Raw genomic sequence first — 14377 nt, 5'->3', positions numbered from 1 at the left:
GGCTACAATAGGCCAATTAATGGCCGCCGTGCCGAGTAGACCCAGTTGGACTCCACCCCCCACTAAGCGCTGGGGCAGGTTTTCTCAGAGTACTTCGGTTTCCCCTGCCAATTATCATTCCACCAACTGCTCCACAATCACCCTCACCTATCATCTGGGGCTGGTACAACAGGCCAGAAGTGGCCGCAGTGCAAGGGACTTACTTCCACCCCACTAGCAATAAAAAAGCGAATTAAAAAAAAGAGGCTGAGTCGACCCCAAGGCCATAGAGCAGCTGGTAGGATTAGGAAAACTGAAAAAAAAAATATCCACCTCATCGGGACTAGAACCCGCGACCTTCCGACTTGTAGCATAGTGCCTCAACCATGCTACCGCGTGCCCCAATAAATATATATAACTAGACTGAATTAATAATATTACATATTAATATAATTAAAACTTAAATATTTTCCTACTGCCGTGGTTTTTCAGTCAATGTACTAATTGCATTCATTGTTAAGTGCATGTATTTCACTTGTCTCGCTTCTTAATAACTCTGATTTGTGTTAATGGAAATAATAATAATAATAATATACAGAGTGCCTTGTTTATGTAGTTTCTTTCTTTTTCTTTACTCGTGCTCAGTTTGTAATAGGCCTTTGGGCTGTTAAGTTTGCACGCAAATAAATGAGACCTAAATTGAATTATTTTAGTCACTTTTACTGGTTCTCCCAAACCACCTTACTGTATCTTCTTATTCTTAAAATGCCTTACGCTTCCTAGGGCAAGGTAGAAACGGAAGTATTTTAATGTTTGTCCTCAGCTATTACGTATATGTAAATGAAGATTTAATTAACTTTTATTAATATTATCACTTTTATTGGTATCGTAACTACCTAAGCGAATTGTATATTATAAGTAATAATATTCTACATTCAAGAATAATTCATACATTTATTGGTCGAAATTCTGGTGCACATTATCAACTGGCATAATATATGTGCAGTTTATTGTTACGTAAATTACAAAATACAAAAAAACGCACTCGAAAGGCAAATGGGCAGAAAAGTAGTATAAACCGCTTCTAATTCAGACATCAATATCAAAGACACTAACCGCCAGATTTATGTGAAACTATGTGCGAACAGCACTCCATTGGAGGACAGCACATCTTGGTGGTTTGAACTCCTTGTCATCAGCAGAAACGACTGTGGTGTCTTTCGAATGTCTAAGGTGGGAACAGTACAGCTTCGTTTAAAATAAGTTTGTGAAGTTTCTTATTATTAAGCTGTATTTGGATGGTTTTGGATACAAGTTTGTGACGCCGTTGCGTTTACATAGGAAAGTAAAATTTATTGAAATTATTCGTATTTTCAGTTGGAAAATAAATTATTTATTATAAAAGTAGCGTACTTTATATGTCTGTACTTAACAGTGGATGATTCAATGGCTAGATATATTCTTTGAATATGATTATTACCTATTACAACCCACATACTGAAAGACATAAGACATATGTATCCGTTCTTGCTATGGGTTACAAAAACAAACAAAAACACAAACTCGGTGGCTTTAGTCCGCAAGCGAACTATACCGACTGAGCGACAGTCGCTTGTAGGCGAAGTTAGTGTCAACTTTAGCGGACAGAGGGTGTCGCGCGGTCAGTGCAACGGATCCCCACGGCCGTTAATTTCGGTTTTCTAGAGCGGAGCCGATACTTTGCCAATCAAGTAGCTCCTCAATTATCCTCAAGAGGCTTAGCGGACCCCGTTCCAGACCCACTACCTCTCAGAAAATCTGGTAGCGCAGGGAATCGAACCCGGAACCTCTGGATCTGTAGCAAGGAAATCTGACCACTAGACTGCAGAGGCAGTCTCATAATAACAGGAACAGTTTCTGAAAATATTCTCATGTTTAAAAGATTACAATCCTATATATATATATATATACAGCGCTAATTTTGTTATCAATTCGAATGGCATGGTCGCCATTCCTTTGAAAGCAGGAATTTTAAAAATGTCTTTCCGAGTGAAATCCAGGGGACATGACCTGTACCCATATGTACTTTACCGGTGACGGAAGCAGAAAGCAACAAACTCTGCGACGGGCGCGGTTATTATCAGCCTTTATAGCACCAAAAGGACAAGAACACAACAAGAACAAACATACGCTTCAGAGCAATACGCCCACTTCCATGTTATAGACTGCCACGTTACAGTGATAATGTTGGCATATTACAATCAGGTGCGATAGGATGGATTGGAAAGCAGCTCATGAGAAAACAATAAAATCATTGAGAGGTTTATTTGGAGAATCTATCTGAAAGACAGAAAGAGGCTAAGAGAGGAGCTTAAAAATAATATTAAAATTTAGAGCAGGGGAAATGACTGCATGTATGGGAACTGCACTGAAATGGCGAAGGATCGGACACAATGGTGGCCTCTGGTGATGGCTACGTTGAACCTTCTGTTACGTCAGTTGGAGTGAACCTACCGAACCTACGGTCCTACCGCCCTACATGTAGAGACGCATGGGGCGTATTGCATTAGGATATTCAAAACATGTAATTTCCTGACTGGCCGTTATGATCCAAATGTGACATTCTGGGGGCGGTTTACCTTGGGAAGTAGCGAAAGGAAATATAATCAGACCTTTAACAAGTAATGCTACGTTTGATGAGCACAAACCGACTGAAGCGCGACGCTGGTTAAAGCGTTAGGGAATGACATGCGTCCAGAGACGATGACGTCAACACTGACGTCGACACAATCGTCAAAAGAAAATTACACGGACAACACTTTGGTGTCAAATGCAGCCACTCTCTTGCCGCCGTTCTGAAAATAAACAGAGCTGTCCCCAGCGCCTCTGTGACGTGGGGCTGAAAAACAAAAGAAGCGTTGCTAACGATGGAGTAGGGGAAGGGAGGGGGCAACGAAGCGTGCAAACAACTGCACGTTGAATTGACCACATCTGACGTTAATTGGATGACGCTCCTTCAGGGTGAGTTAGGTACCTGTCAATCGATATATCGATATTCCGAGTACACAACAGTATCGAAATATCACAGTACAGCTTAACGAACTGCTATTTTTATCTGTCATCGGGATTTGGCATTTTCGGCTTACTTTCCTTATTCTCTGAGGTTAGAAACCTTACAGGACTGTGTCTGCCTTTCTATCTACTATATACACATTAACTCCACTCTGCAGAGTCGAATTTGAGAAGCTGATAGTCGTTCACCTACCTAAGACATTCCTTGCCGTTATGGAATCCGAAGGCTGATTGCCGTGTTTACAAGAGCCCGTCACTGGTTCTTGTCCTAAGCCAAGAATCCAGTAAACATAAAAAAGTCCTTCTTACTTCAGATCCATTTTAATATTATCTACAATTAGGCCTCAAAAATGGTTCCTTCCTCATCACGAATTTTCTTTGTCTTGAGTCTTTGCATCCTATTATCATCATCATCATCATCAGTAATCTGTCAAGACGACAGGTCCACAGTCTCTTCCACAACAATTCCTCCATTTAATGCGATCTAGAGCTTTCTCCTTCAAATGACAGTATCCTCTTCTGTCCCCAAGGTCATCCAGCATCTTCTTACGTCTTCTTGTCACTTCTATCCGCCCCTCTATCTTTCCTTCGATAACTTCTTTTAGAAGGCAGTTTCTGCGTAAAACATGACCAATCCAATTATCCTAATGTGCATATAGAATTAAGGTAAGTAAATCTGTCTATAGAATCAACAAATGAATATAAATGTAATAAGCTAACTAAAATTAATATTTCTCTCTTCTAGACATATTCTCATCTACTGATATCCTCATGCGGTCTATAAACAGTTATGTTTATAGTTATAGTTGTCAACCTGTAGCTAAAATAGATCCATTTTCACAATTAAAATGTGGCTTTTCATAAATATATGCACCTACTAAATATTAAGATAAAGTAACGTAAACCTGCCCCTGTGCTTGACTAATTAAGCACTACTCCATGAATGTGTATGGGGCAGTGGATGTATAGATACACATTTTCTTGACCCCGGCACTAGCTGGAGGTGGGTAGTCAGCTTCACGCCCCTGTCGCTTCACCACCGGGGAAATAGCGCCCGGTACCAATTGAATAGGAGGTTGGGTGAACCCCAGAGACGGTCTGGACGACATGGAGAAGTGAAAATTCTTGCCCCCACCGGGACTCGAACTCCGACCCCTCGCTCTTTCAGCCCGTAGCCAGTCGCTATACCGACTGAGCTATCCCGGCTCTTACCTATTAAAAATTTTCTTTCCTTGGCACTACAGCCCCAGTGGGCCTAGGCCTACCTCCGTGAACGTCTCCGTTCACTTCGGTTTTTCTGGATCTTACATGTTCGGTAGGACTCCTTGGGCGGGTGATCAGCTCGTCGCAAGGCCTCTACCTGTATACAAAAACAGAAAAACGCACACACACAAACTAAACATCCATGTCCTGAGTTGGATTCGAACCCACGATCCCGGTTTCCAAGAGAGCGAAAACAGTACATGCCTTAGGCCGCTCGGCTACCGTGACCGGCCCTATTAAGTATTCTTTTCTTTTTTCTTGGCACTACAGCCCCAGTGGGCCTAGGCCTACCTCCATGAACTTCTCCGTATTAAATATTAGGATGTAAAAATTCCTTAACAAGGTTACAGTCGTCGTTGAGTATTAAAATCTTGTATCAAATGTCTGCTTTTACAGACGGTATTGCATACCTTAATCAGGCCTACAGTCTTCCCCGCAGAACCGATAATTATTCATAGGTAAAGGGGCCCTTACACGTACGAGTCTGGCTCGCGAGTCCGACTCGGCTCGGGTTCCAATAAGCCAAACTCGTCCGTGTGTGGTTCGCTAAGTTGGGAGTCAGCTCATGCGTTTGTGGTGAAATTAATCCGAGCCCGGCTCCCGAGTCAAGCTCGCCGAGCCGGACTCGCGAGCCAGATTCGTACGTGCATGGGCCCCTTAAGCGGTGATCATGAAACGTTCCCATGTTGTAGTTTTCTGCATTCAACCATTAGTTCATACCCGCTGCATGCTGAACTTTTTAATTAATATTACTTCTGCAAACAGAATATGAGACTCGCTGATTTAAGTTGTGACCACAAAGACGCTGTGTAAACGTGCACTGTAAATAAAGCACCCAATTTAATCTCGCCAGGCAACTAGTAACTAAAGTTACGGTTCTGTATTGACTCAGGTATCCAAAAGCAGTATATTTAAAAACAGACGGTACAGAAAGTGTGTGTATTCTCATCCAGTCATTAATCTCCACAGTCCAGAAACGTGGAGAAAATAAATGAAGCTGAAATGAAATTTTTAAGATCTGAGAAGTATCGCAGTAAAACAGAATAAGGAACGAAAATATAACAACAAAACTCGGAGTCCTCTCACTGAAATAAAAACTTATGAAGTATACGAATAATCAGATGTGGGAAGGCATAGAGAGATGGAGACCAGACACTGTGGCCTAACAGACTACTGCTTAATCTTTGGAGTGGAGACGAACAACATGGCATTAAATAAAAAGCTTCCAGTGAGTAAACAGCATAACAGCAATACCTTAAGAATTAAATAATTCTTTCACGCTCATGTAAATTATTGCTTCTTTGCCGTTCATAGTGGCCGCGCGGTCTAAGGCTTGAAATGTCTTCTCCCGCCTAAACACTAGGATACTGGGTTCAGATTCTACACCCACCATGGAAATCTTTCCGCGTTTCTTCTGCGTCTGTGCTGTCCCGTGTAGGCAGCGGCCTTGCACGGCCCTGATCACGGTCCAAGGAGTCTACCGACTGTGAGATCCATTGTTCCGGATTAATTCTGATATGAAACAGGCCAGGAGGCATAATACGAAAGGCAGAAGAAGAAGAAGAAGTAAAAGAAATTTGTTTCTTTCCTCCTTTCCACCCATCCTGCAGGAACCATGCAGTTACTTTGGACATTTGTTCGGCCAGTAAATCTACAGGACATTCTCGTCAATCCGTTAGTTATGTGGCCAGTCAAGTACTGAGTTCATGAGTAGGTTAATCAATAACATGGAAGTAACTCACATCCGACAAGTACAGCAGTTCAACTGATGGTCACTTCCTGACAAGTACAGTACTGACCACACATCGAGTCCTCGTGAACATTACGAACTCAATGGAAGTGCCTGCACGCCTACAGAAGTAACTGTCATGCCAGCACGACATTAACCCATACAGAGCATTCCATGTCACTACTCAGAGATGTAGGAGTTGCACCAAAACCTTGGACATTCATTCTCCGCATCATAACTTAATCGGGGTCATGTAGCGGCGCAAATTTTACTATGACTCTGCAGCCCGGTTTGAGATCTGCCTGCTTCTTGCAGTTTCTTACTCTTATACGCAGTCAGTAGGACTCCTTGGAAGGGGATGAGCCCATCGCAAGGCCGCTCCCTATACAGCACAACATAAAGACAGAATAAACGCACACGGACATCCATGTCTCGAGCGGGATTCGAACCCACGATCCCAGTGTTTGGGAGGGGGAAGACATTTCATGCCTTAGACAGCGCGGCCACTGTGCTAGGCCTGGCATGAATATATCATTAACAGATAATGACAGCATGGCACAGAGCCATTGAACTGTCCAACAAATCTCCTGTGTGGTAACACTTATGTTGCCACTGTGCCCAATCACCATGCCATAAAAAGATGTAGAGGGAGCAAGGAGGGAAAGCTCCATGTATTCTATAACTGAACACTAGATGTAGGTGTATGTGTCAATTTCAGGTGCAGAGCAGGCTCAGATCATCTTCGCAATAATTTGCTTTCGCAGAACACACACAAAAGACGGACAGAAACGCTCCTGCCCCGAGCAGGATTCGAAACTGTGATTCCAGTCTTTTGAGATGCGGAGATCATAATGCTTTACACCGCTAGGCCTATGTCGGCCACTATTTGCCCTACTGTACCGTCCTACGTCCCTTTCGGCCAGAGGGATAGGAAAAGTCACATAGAATAATAAAAAATACTCCTCGGTACCCGCTCTGCCCATAGGATAGGAAAAATAGGACAAGTGAAATAATATAAAGGTAAAGCTATTCCTGTAACAGGCCGTAAAGGCCCATAGGGTTGTGAGACGTCGAGACTCGCAGATTTTCTCTAGACAGCTCACAGATGGTGGTAAGATTGTCAGCCTTACGCGACGGCCATCCTTTACTCCCCAGCAAGATTCCTAGTACTCATATCTGTTAAGAGGCTGAGTCGATCCCAGGGCCACAGTGCGGCTGGAAGGACTTACTTACTTACTCATGGAGCTGAGCCCTTCTGGAGGAGCCGCCAATTCAGGAGCTACTCAAGAATTTCCCAGCATTTTATGGAACCCGAAGGTTCATCACCGTGTTCACAAGAGCCCTCAACTGGGCCCTATCCTGAGCCAGATCTATCCAATACATACTATCCCATCCTATCTCTCTAATATCCATTCTAATATTGTCCACCACCTACGCCTTGGTTTTCCGTGTGGTCTCTTTCCTTCTCGCTTTCCCACCAATATCCTATTCGCATTCCTCGTCTCCCCCAGTCGTACTACATGACCTGCCCACCTCATCATCCTTGACTTGATCACTCTAATTATACTTGGAGAAGAGTACATGTTATGAAGCTCCTCATTATGCAGTTTTCTCCATCCTCCTGTCACTTCATCTCTCTTCGATCCAAATATTCTCCTCAACACCATGTTCTCAAACACCCTCAGTCTATGTTCCTCCCTTATTGTCAGGGACCAAGTTTCACACCCATACAGATCCTCTGGCAAAATTGTAAATAAAAAAATCTCCCTCATCGGGACTCGAACCCGCGATCTTGAGACTTGTAGCTTAGTGCCTCAACCAACTACGCTATGCGTGCCCCTCTAATACTTGCAGGTTCATGTGTGGCCGCAGAGATAAGAAAAAAAGAGATAAATGGAATAACAGAACTAATTTCCCGGTTCCCAATGAAGAGACCCACATAATGCGGTACTTGTTATGTTCACTAATAGAACTTACGAAATAAAGTTCGTGGTACAGACATACAATGACCGCTTATAGGATTCATGGGAGACGGTCAAGTTACTGCAGGATCGCATGTTTTTATTTCTCCTGCACTTTGCATGGTAACACGTTACGTGTGGAACATTTTGGAACACGTATCGACACAACCGTGCACAACAGAGGAGACCCTAATGAAAGACATAAATTACAACTCCATCGTGACGATCGTGACTCTGACGAGACTCCGGCCATACCTGGTTATAAGGCGTCACTGTGGCGCAAAGAGCACACAGTGCAGTGGCAAACAGAGTTCGTAAACAGCGTGTAACTACAATTTCTTTCAAACGCCACAGACCATCTGTTGATAAGCTAACGTAGATAAGATTACTGTTTAAATATGAAACATTAGTGACTCGTTTTTGTGCACAAATTCTCCTACCAACGTTTTCTGCGGTAAAAACACGTCCAAGGTGTGAGAAATACTGAGTCGTCGCGGGAGTGAATATTAACTTTAGAGTCTTCTGGTACTAGAAGAAGTGTAGCATTAACGTTTCGGGGAAACATGCTGCCTCCATCTTCTCTCTTATTAGCACGTTCCTCTGAAACTTTGGTTCCTATCTACCAGACTGTACGCCGTCACATCTCAGAAGATCGTAGTGTAAACCCAAATTATAATTCTTAATCATTGGTCACTAAACTTTATTTCTTTTCTCCTTGTCGCGTGTTTTCTAGTGGTTCTCATATTGTACCCTAATTGCACAGCATGTGATTACAGTGTGTACGGGTTGCTACTGTCCACCACTCGTCACAATGTTACAATGCTCTGCCTCGCAGCATGTTATTGCAGTGTGTACGGGGTGCTACTGTCCACCACTCGTCACCATGTTACAATGCTCTGCCTCACAGCATGTGATTGCAGTGTGTACGGGTTGCTACTGTCCACCACTCGTCACACTGTTACAATGCTCTGCCTCACAGCATGTGATTGCAGTGTGTACGGGTTGCTACTGTCCACCACTCGTCACACTGTTACAATGCTCTGCCTCACAGCATGTGATTGCAGTGTGTACGGGTTGCTACTGTCCACCACTCGTCACACTGTTACAATGCTCTGCCTCACAGCATGTGATTGCAGTGTGTACGGGTTGCTACTGTCCACCACTCGTCACACTGTTACAATGCTCTGCCTCACAGCATGACAGAAAACAGCGTACAAGAGTTTAACAGTTCTGCTCAGTTCTTGTTTGTATAATTTAAATTATCTCAGGCTCCGGTCTGTTAGCCGAAATATCTAGCACAGTATTGTGGCTGCTACAGGCTGGACAATCAGGGCTCAGTTTCTGGGCGATATAAAGACTAGCGGCTTCGCCCAGGCAAGGTCTGGGGCCAACCAAGCCTTCTATACAACAGGAGTCAGGCACTGTTTTCCGGAGGGTAAAGAGGGCGGAACGCTCACCACTCAACCCCAATTAGTGCCAAGGTCAACAGACACATCCCGTAGGCCTTCGCGGTGTGGTGCTTAATTAAACGCTGGGGCAGCTTCAAGTCACAGTTCCCTAAAATACATCTAAATGGATGTATAACTGATTTATAATTTATGGCCACTTCGCTACTAATAACTTTCTTCATTCCTCTAGGTTATTCTGGGTGTTAGTACTGTGTGATAATAGTTCTGACTGTATTCAATCCTGTCAGTGAAGCCTGGTGTCTTGAAATGCACACCTGGGGCATTGCAGGTACTTGCGTGCAGTTATAGGCCTACCTTGCTTCCACTGTGTGCTGTAAAAGCAACAATGTTAAGAATTAAGCATGTTCGAATGAATTTGCATTGTAGACTCTTCTTTATTGTGAAATGCAATGCTGTACGCACGTACCAACGTGTAATGAGATGGCCTGAAAAGGCGACATGACGCAGTCACAGAGAACTGCATGTATAGAGAGCACGCTATAGCTTAATAAAAACTGAAGTCGCCATTTTTTAATTGCATAATTACAGAAATACGTAGCACTAGGTTTATCGGTTATATATNGTTGGACTTTGAGAGCCGGTGGGGTCAAGAATGTTCTCTTCTCCGCGTCGTCCAGAACGGCACACGGTCCAGCCAACCTCCTACCCAATGGGTAAAAGCGGCTCTTTCCCCGAGGGTAAATCGGCCGGGGCGTGAAGCTGACCACCTCAAACTAGTGCCGAGGTCAAGAAAACGTGGATCTATACATCCACTCCTCTATACGCCTTCATGGCGTAGTGCTTACTTAGTTAAGTACAGGGACAACATTACCAATACTCGTATATATTCATGATCAATGTCCACACCAAATTTCGTATGAATATATCCGCAGAGTAGCTCATCTGTTACAGTTATTAAACGTACGATGGAGCGTAGCCTTATTTGTCTGACCGATAAATTCGTTTTGGTTTGGTTTCCCAACGGGCACCGACAGAATATCTGGACACACGAACGTGCAGATAACAGGAGACTTAAGAAACGAGCACAATGATGAGTTTCATAACTTACATTCTTCGCCGGATACTATTTAGAGTGGCCAACTCATGGAGGATGAGACAAGAGGTATGTAGAACGCTCAGACATGGCAGTGCAAACAAACTTCTAATCCGGAAACACGAAAGGAAAAAACGAATTAGGAGACCGAAGCGCTGGTGGAAATATAATTTTCAAACGACTCGTAAGGAGATGAGAACATGAACTGGATCCATGTGGCTCAGGACAGGGTCCCATTGTGGGCTCTTTTCAGCATCATAATGAAATATTATGCTTGTAGTATCATATAATATTTAGTGCAATTAATGTTCTGTTTCAATAAAAGATGGGAACTTCTTGTCTAGCTGTGCGATTATTAACTCCTCAAAAGGATTTGGTGAAAAGAACACCAATTACGCAGCCTCTCACTAAGCACTTTTTATTTGCTTGCCGGCTCGTGTTATTTCCTCTTTTTTGGTTCAAGTACTCTCCTAAGTACCCTGTTCTCAGACACCTCCTAACTTTAAAGTAAAAGACACCCATAAAAACAAGTGGGTAATCATGTAATTATATATATTTTGCTATTAATCATTGGATGGGAGGCGTAAAAAATGATTATGATCTAGCAAGTTTATCCGAACTTAATCTGCTCTTCATTTCTTTGTTATTATAACTGCGATTTGTTACTGGTGTTCCCAATTATCTTCATTTTGCCACACTTTCCTTTATTGGTTCTGTTTATGTAATGATTTTGTCTTGCATTCTGAAGACATCAGTACAGGTCTCTGTTTCTAGTCCTACTTCTGCAATAACCTCCTCCTTTTAAGTTTCTTCGGGTGGGGTGAGACTGAGTCCACTTGCTACGTCGACCACTAATTGGCCTACTGTAACAGCCCCGGGATGATGATGGTGATAGTGATGACGAATGTGGAGCAGTCGGTGAAATGGGAATTGGCAGGGGAAGCCGGATTACTCGGAGAAAATCTGCCCCAGTGCCATTTTGTCAACCACAAATCCCACATGACCTGACCTAGGCCGCCACGGTGGGAAGCCGGCGACTAACCGCCTGAGCTATGGCACGGCCATCAACCTCCTTACTAGAAGCTAATGTAATTTCTGCGTATTTACGTTTCCAGCCAACAAATTCGCATCATCAGCTAAGACAGAAGCTGACATGTCCCATTCAACTTCAATCCTTCCTTATTTTTTTAATCATTCTCAATTTCGTAGTCTGACATGCAGGAGGCTTTGCAACCCAGATGAGAAAATAACATATTTTTAACTGATGATGTTGATGGAGGCGACAGAATACTAGTTTGTAATTCTGAATGGAAGTGAACATTTCTTATGTTCACTCCGTCTTACCTTACATGTCCACAAGTTTCAGCAGTGAATTAAAAACAAGGACACCGAAATCCCTCCCCAATCTCTCCAAAGACACCCTTTTTATGCTAGTGGGGTGAGATTATTATTTTTTTTAATGCTAGTGGGGTGAAACCAAGTCCCTTGCACTGCGGCCACTTCTGGCCTATTGTACCAGCCCCAGATGATAGGTGAGGGTGATTGTGGAGCAATTGGTGGAAGGAAGATTGGCAGGGGCAACCGAAGTACTCGGAGAAAACCTGCCCCAGCGCCACTTTGTCCACCACAAATCACACTTGACCAGACAGACCCGGGATCGAACACGGGCCGCCGTGGTGGGAAACCAGCGACTAACCGCTTGAACTATGGCGCGGCCTAAAAGACACCCTTGGTCCAACTGAATACCTGTCTGCTATATGCTGTCCACTGCTCCCAATATTAGTCACCGCATCTAAGTACAATATATACTATGTCATAGTTGCAGCTGTACCGACTTAGTGCGTCGCTGAACAGAATCAGTTAGCTGTTGTGAGATAGGTTAAAGCAAATATAATCATAATCAATCATAATTGTCTTTGTGTGATTGGCTGATCGAGAACCTCGCTTCCTTCCTGTCAATTAGCGGCCGTTGTAACGACAACCCCGCCATTGTTATCCCCACCCTGACCCTGACTGGCCTTGTCAGTAAGGGCTGCTGTGTTGCGCTGACATACATACAGATTATTTAGATGACGCTGTTGCGCGCTCTGGGGCCGAGATTAGGCTACCTGCAGCGCGTCGAAGTCGGTTCACAATAACTGAACATCGACGTGTCACTGTACACTGTGTCAAGTTCCAGAATTTCAAATACTTCTTGTTTCTCATTCGATGAAGAGTTACAAAGAAGTTAAATCTTCCTATTTCTATTCTACTACTGCCTGACTGTCTGTTCTGTTTTCATATACGAGTAACTCGTGGCCTTGAATTTCAGGCACAGTGTTATATGTGAGGTTCTCAGCCTCTTTTGATTCACGAACCCATAACAGCAACCGGGTTTCTGAGGAACGGTGCCCTGCCCTATTTTCCTCGCATTGTACTGCAAAAATAGTAAGTTCACAAGCATAATTTTTACTAGGGAATTTAAACATGTTCATTTCAAATAAAATATGAACTCCTGTTCTTAAATAGAATCCAAGGGGCTTCGTATGACCCATATTTAACATTATCAATTAAGAATTTTGCACAGCGATTAAAATCTAGGATTTGGGGTTCTAATAGCGGAAATTATGAAGAATTCTATCTTCTGGGATATAACGTCGTGCAGTCCGTTGAAATTAAACCGACGTTTCGGAGGATCATATCGCAGTGGTGGATGTGAAGATCTCTATCTTTGGGGATATAATGCCGCGTAGTCCGTTGAAAGTCGACCAACGTTTCGAAGGAGCAAATCGCCTCCATCTTCAGGGCTGAATAGAGAAAGCAAGAATCCAGTATGAAAGCAGATGGCAAGAAGATCCTGGGCCTCGTTGCCACCTGCTTTCATGGAGGAAGGTGGGGATATGTTCCTCCGAAACGTCGGTTAACTTTCAACGGACTGCATAGCATTATGTGGCAGAAGATAGCATTGTTGAAGGATTAAGTTCTCAGAAACCATTCGTCTTGTAGGTGACTTACCTAGCGAGACTGAATGCAAAAAAGAAATAGAATATTAAAGTTCAACATGAACTATTCACTCACTGAAAGGAAATCATCACAGTGCAGCAGTCACATAAAAGCATATACCTGATGATGACCTTATAGGGCCAAAATATGTTATAGAAGCAACATATATAGCGATATTGACAATAGAGCACACCATCAGTGTGTGTGTGAGCACTGTTCCTGCACATTAAATTATTAACCAGTGCAACAGGATCCTGAAATGTAATGTCACTGACTGCAGACATGATGACAGTACATAGTAATTATGCGACAATTTTAAGTTTACTTTTTTAACGACGCTGTCGGTATCGAGACTTCAGAGTGACGCTGATGGGAAGATTACTGTATGTGGAGCAGTTGGTGGCAGAAAAAATATTCTCCTTAGAGAGAACGTTCTCTAAGAAAATGAAATAAGACCATGGATCTTTAATTCCCAAGTAAGATTATTATGGTTACAGCTAATATGACGTGCTGGGGATGGTCTGGATGGAATAAACTCATACACGTACAGGTTTTCACTGGAAGACCTGTTTATGAAGACGAGATGTGCTGCAGAGGATAATGCCCTACAGTTAACCTGCTATTAGTGATATTGAACTTTCGGGTAACGTTACGTCACGTTCGATTATCTTTGTCTTGTTCACCTTGTTTAGTCAGCTACTCACTTTCTTTAGTTATACTCGTACAGTGAATGTTTCACGAAATATTACATAACTTAATTTTGCCACGCTTCTGCAAATACCGACACGTTTTGTTGCTCCCGTAATAGATCCTACACTGGAACCAATGGAGTAGCATGACCCCCTGTGATGTCAACTGTTTTTATCCCAACTGTACATTTATTAAAATTGCAATCGATGTTTTTTTTTTT

The sequence above is a fragment of the Cryptotermes secundus genome, unplaced genomic scaffold (genome assembly GCF_002891405.2).
Source record: "Cryptotermes secundus unplaced genomic scaffold, Csec_1.0 scaffold1362, whole genome shotgun sequence".
NCBI lineage: Eukaryota > Metazoa > Arthropoda > Insecta > Blattodea > Kalotermitidae > Cryptotermes > Cryptotermes secundus.
This window is presented reverse-complemented; position numbering follows the sequence as displayed.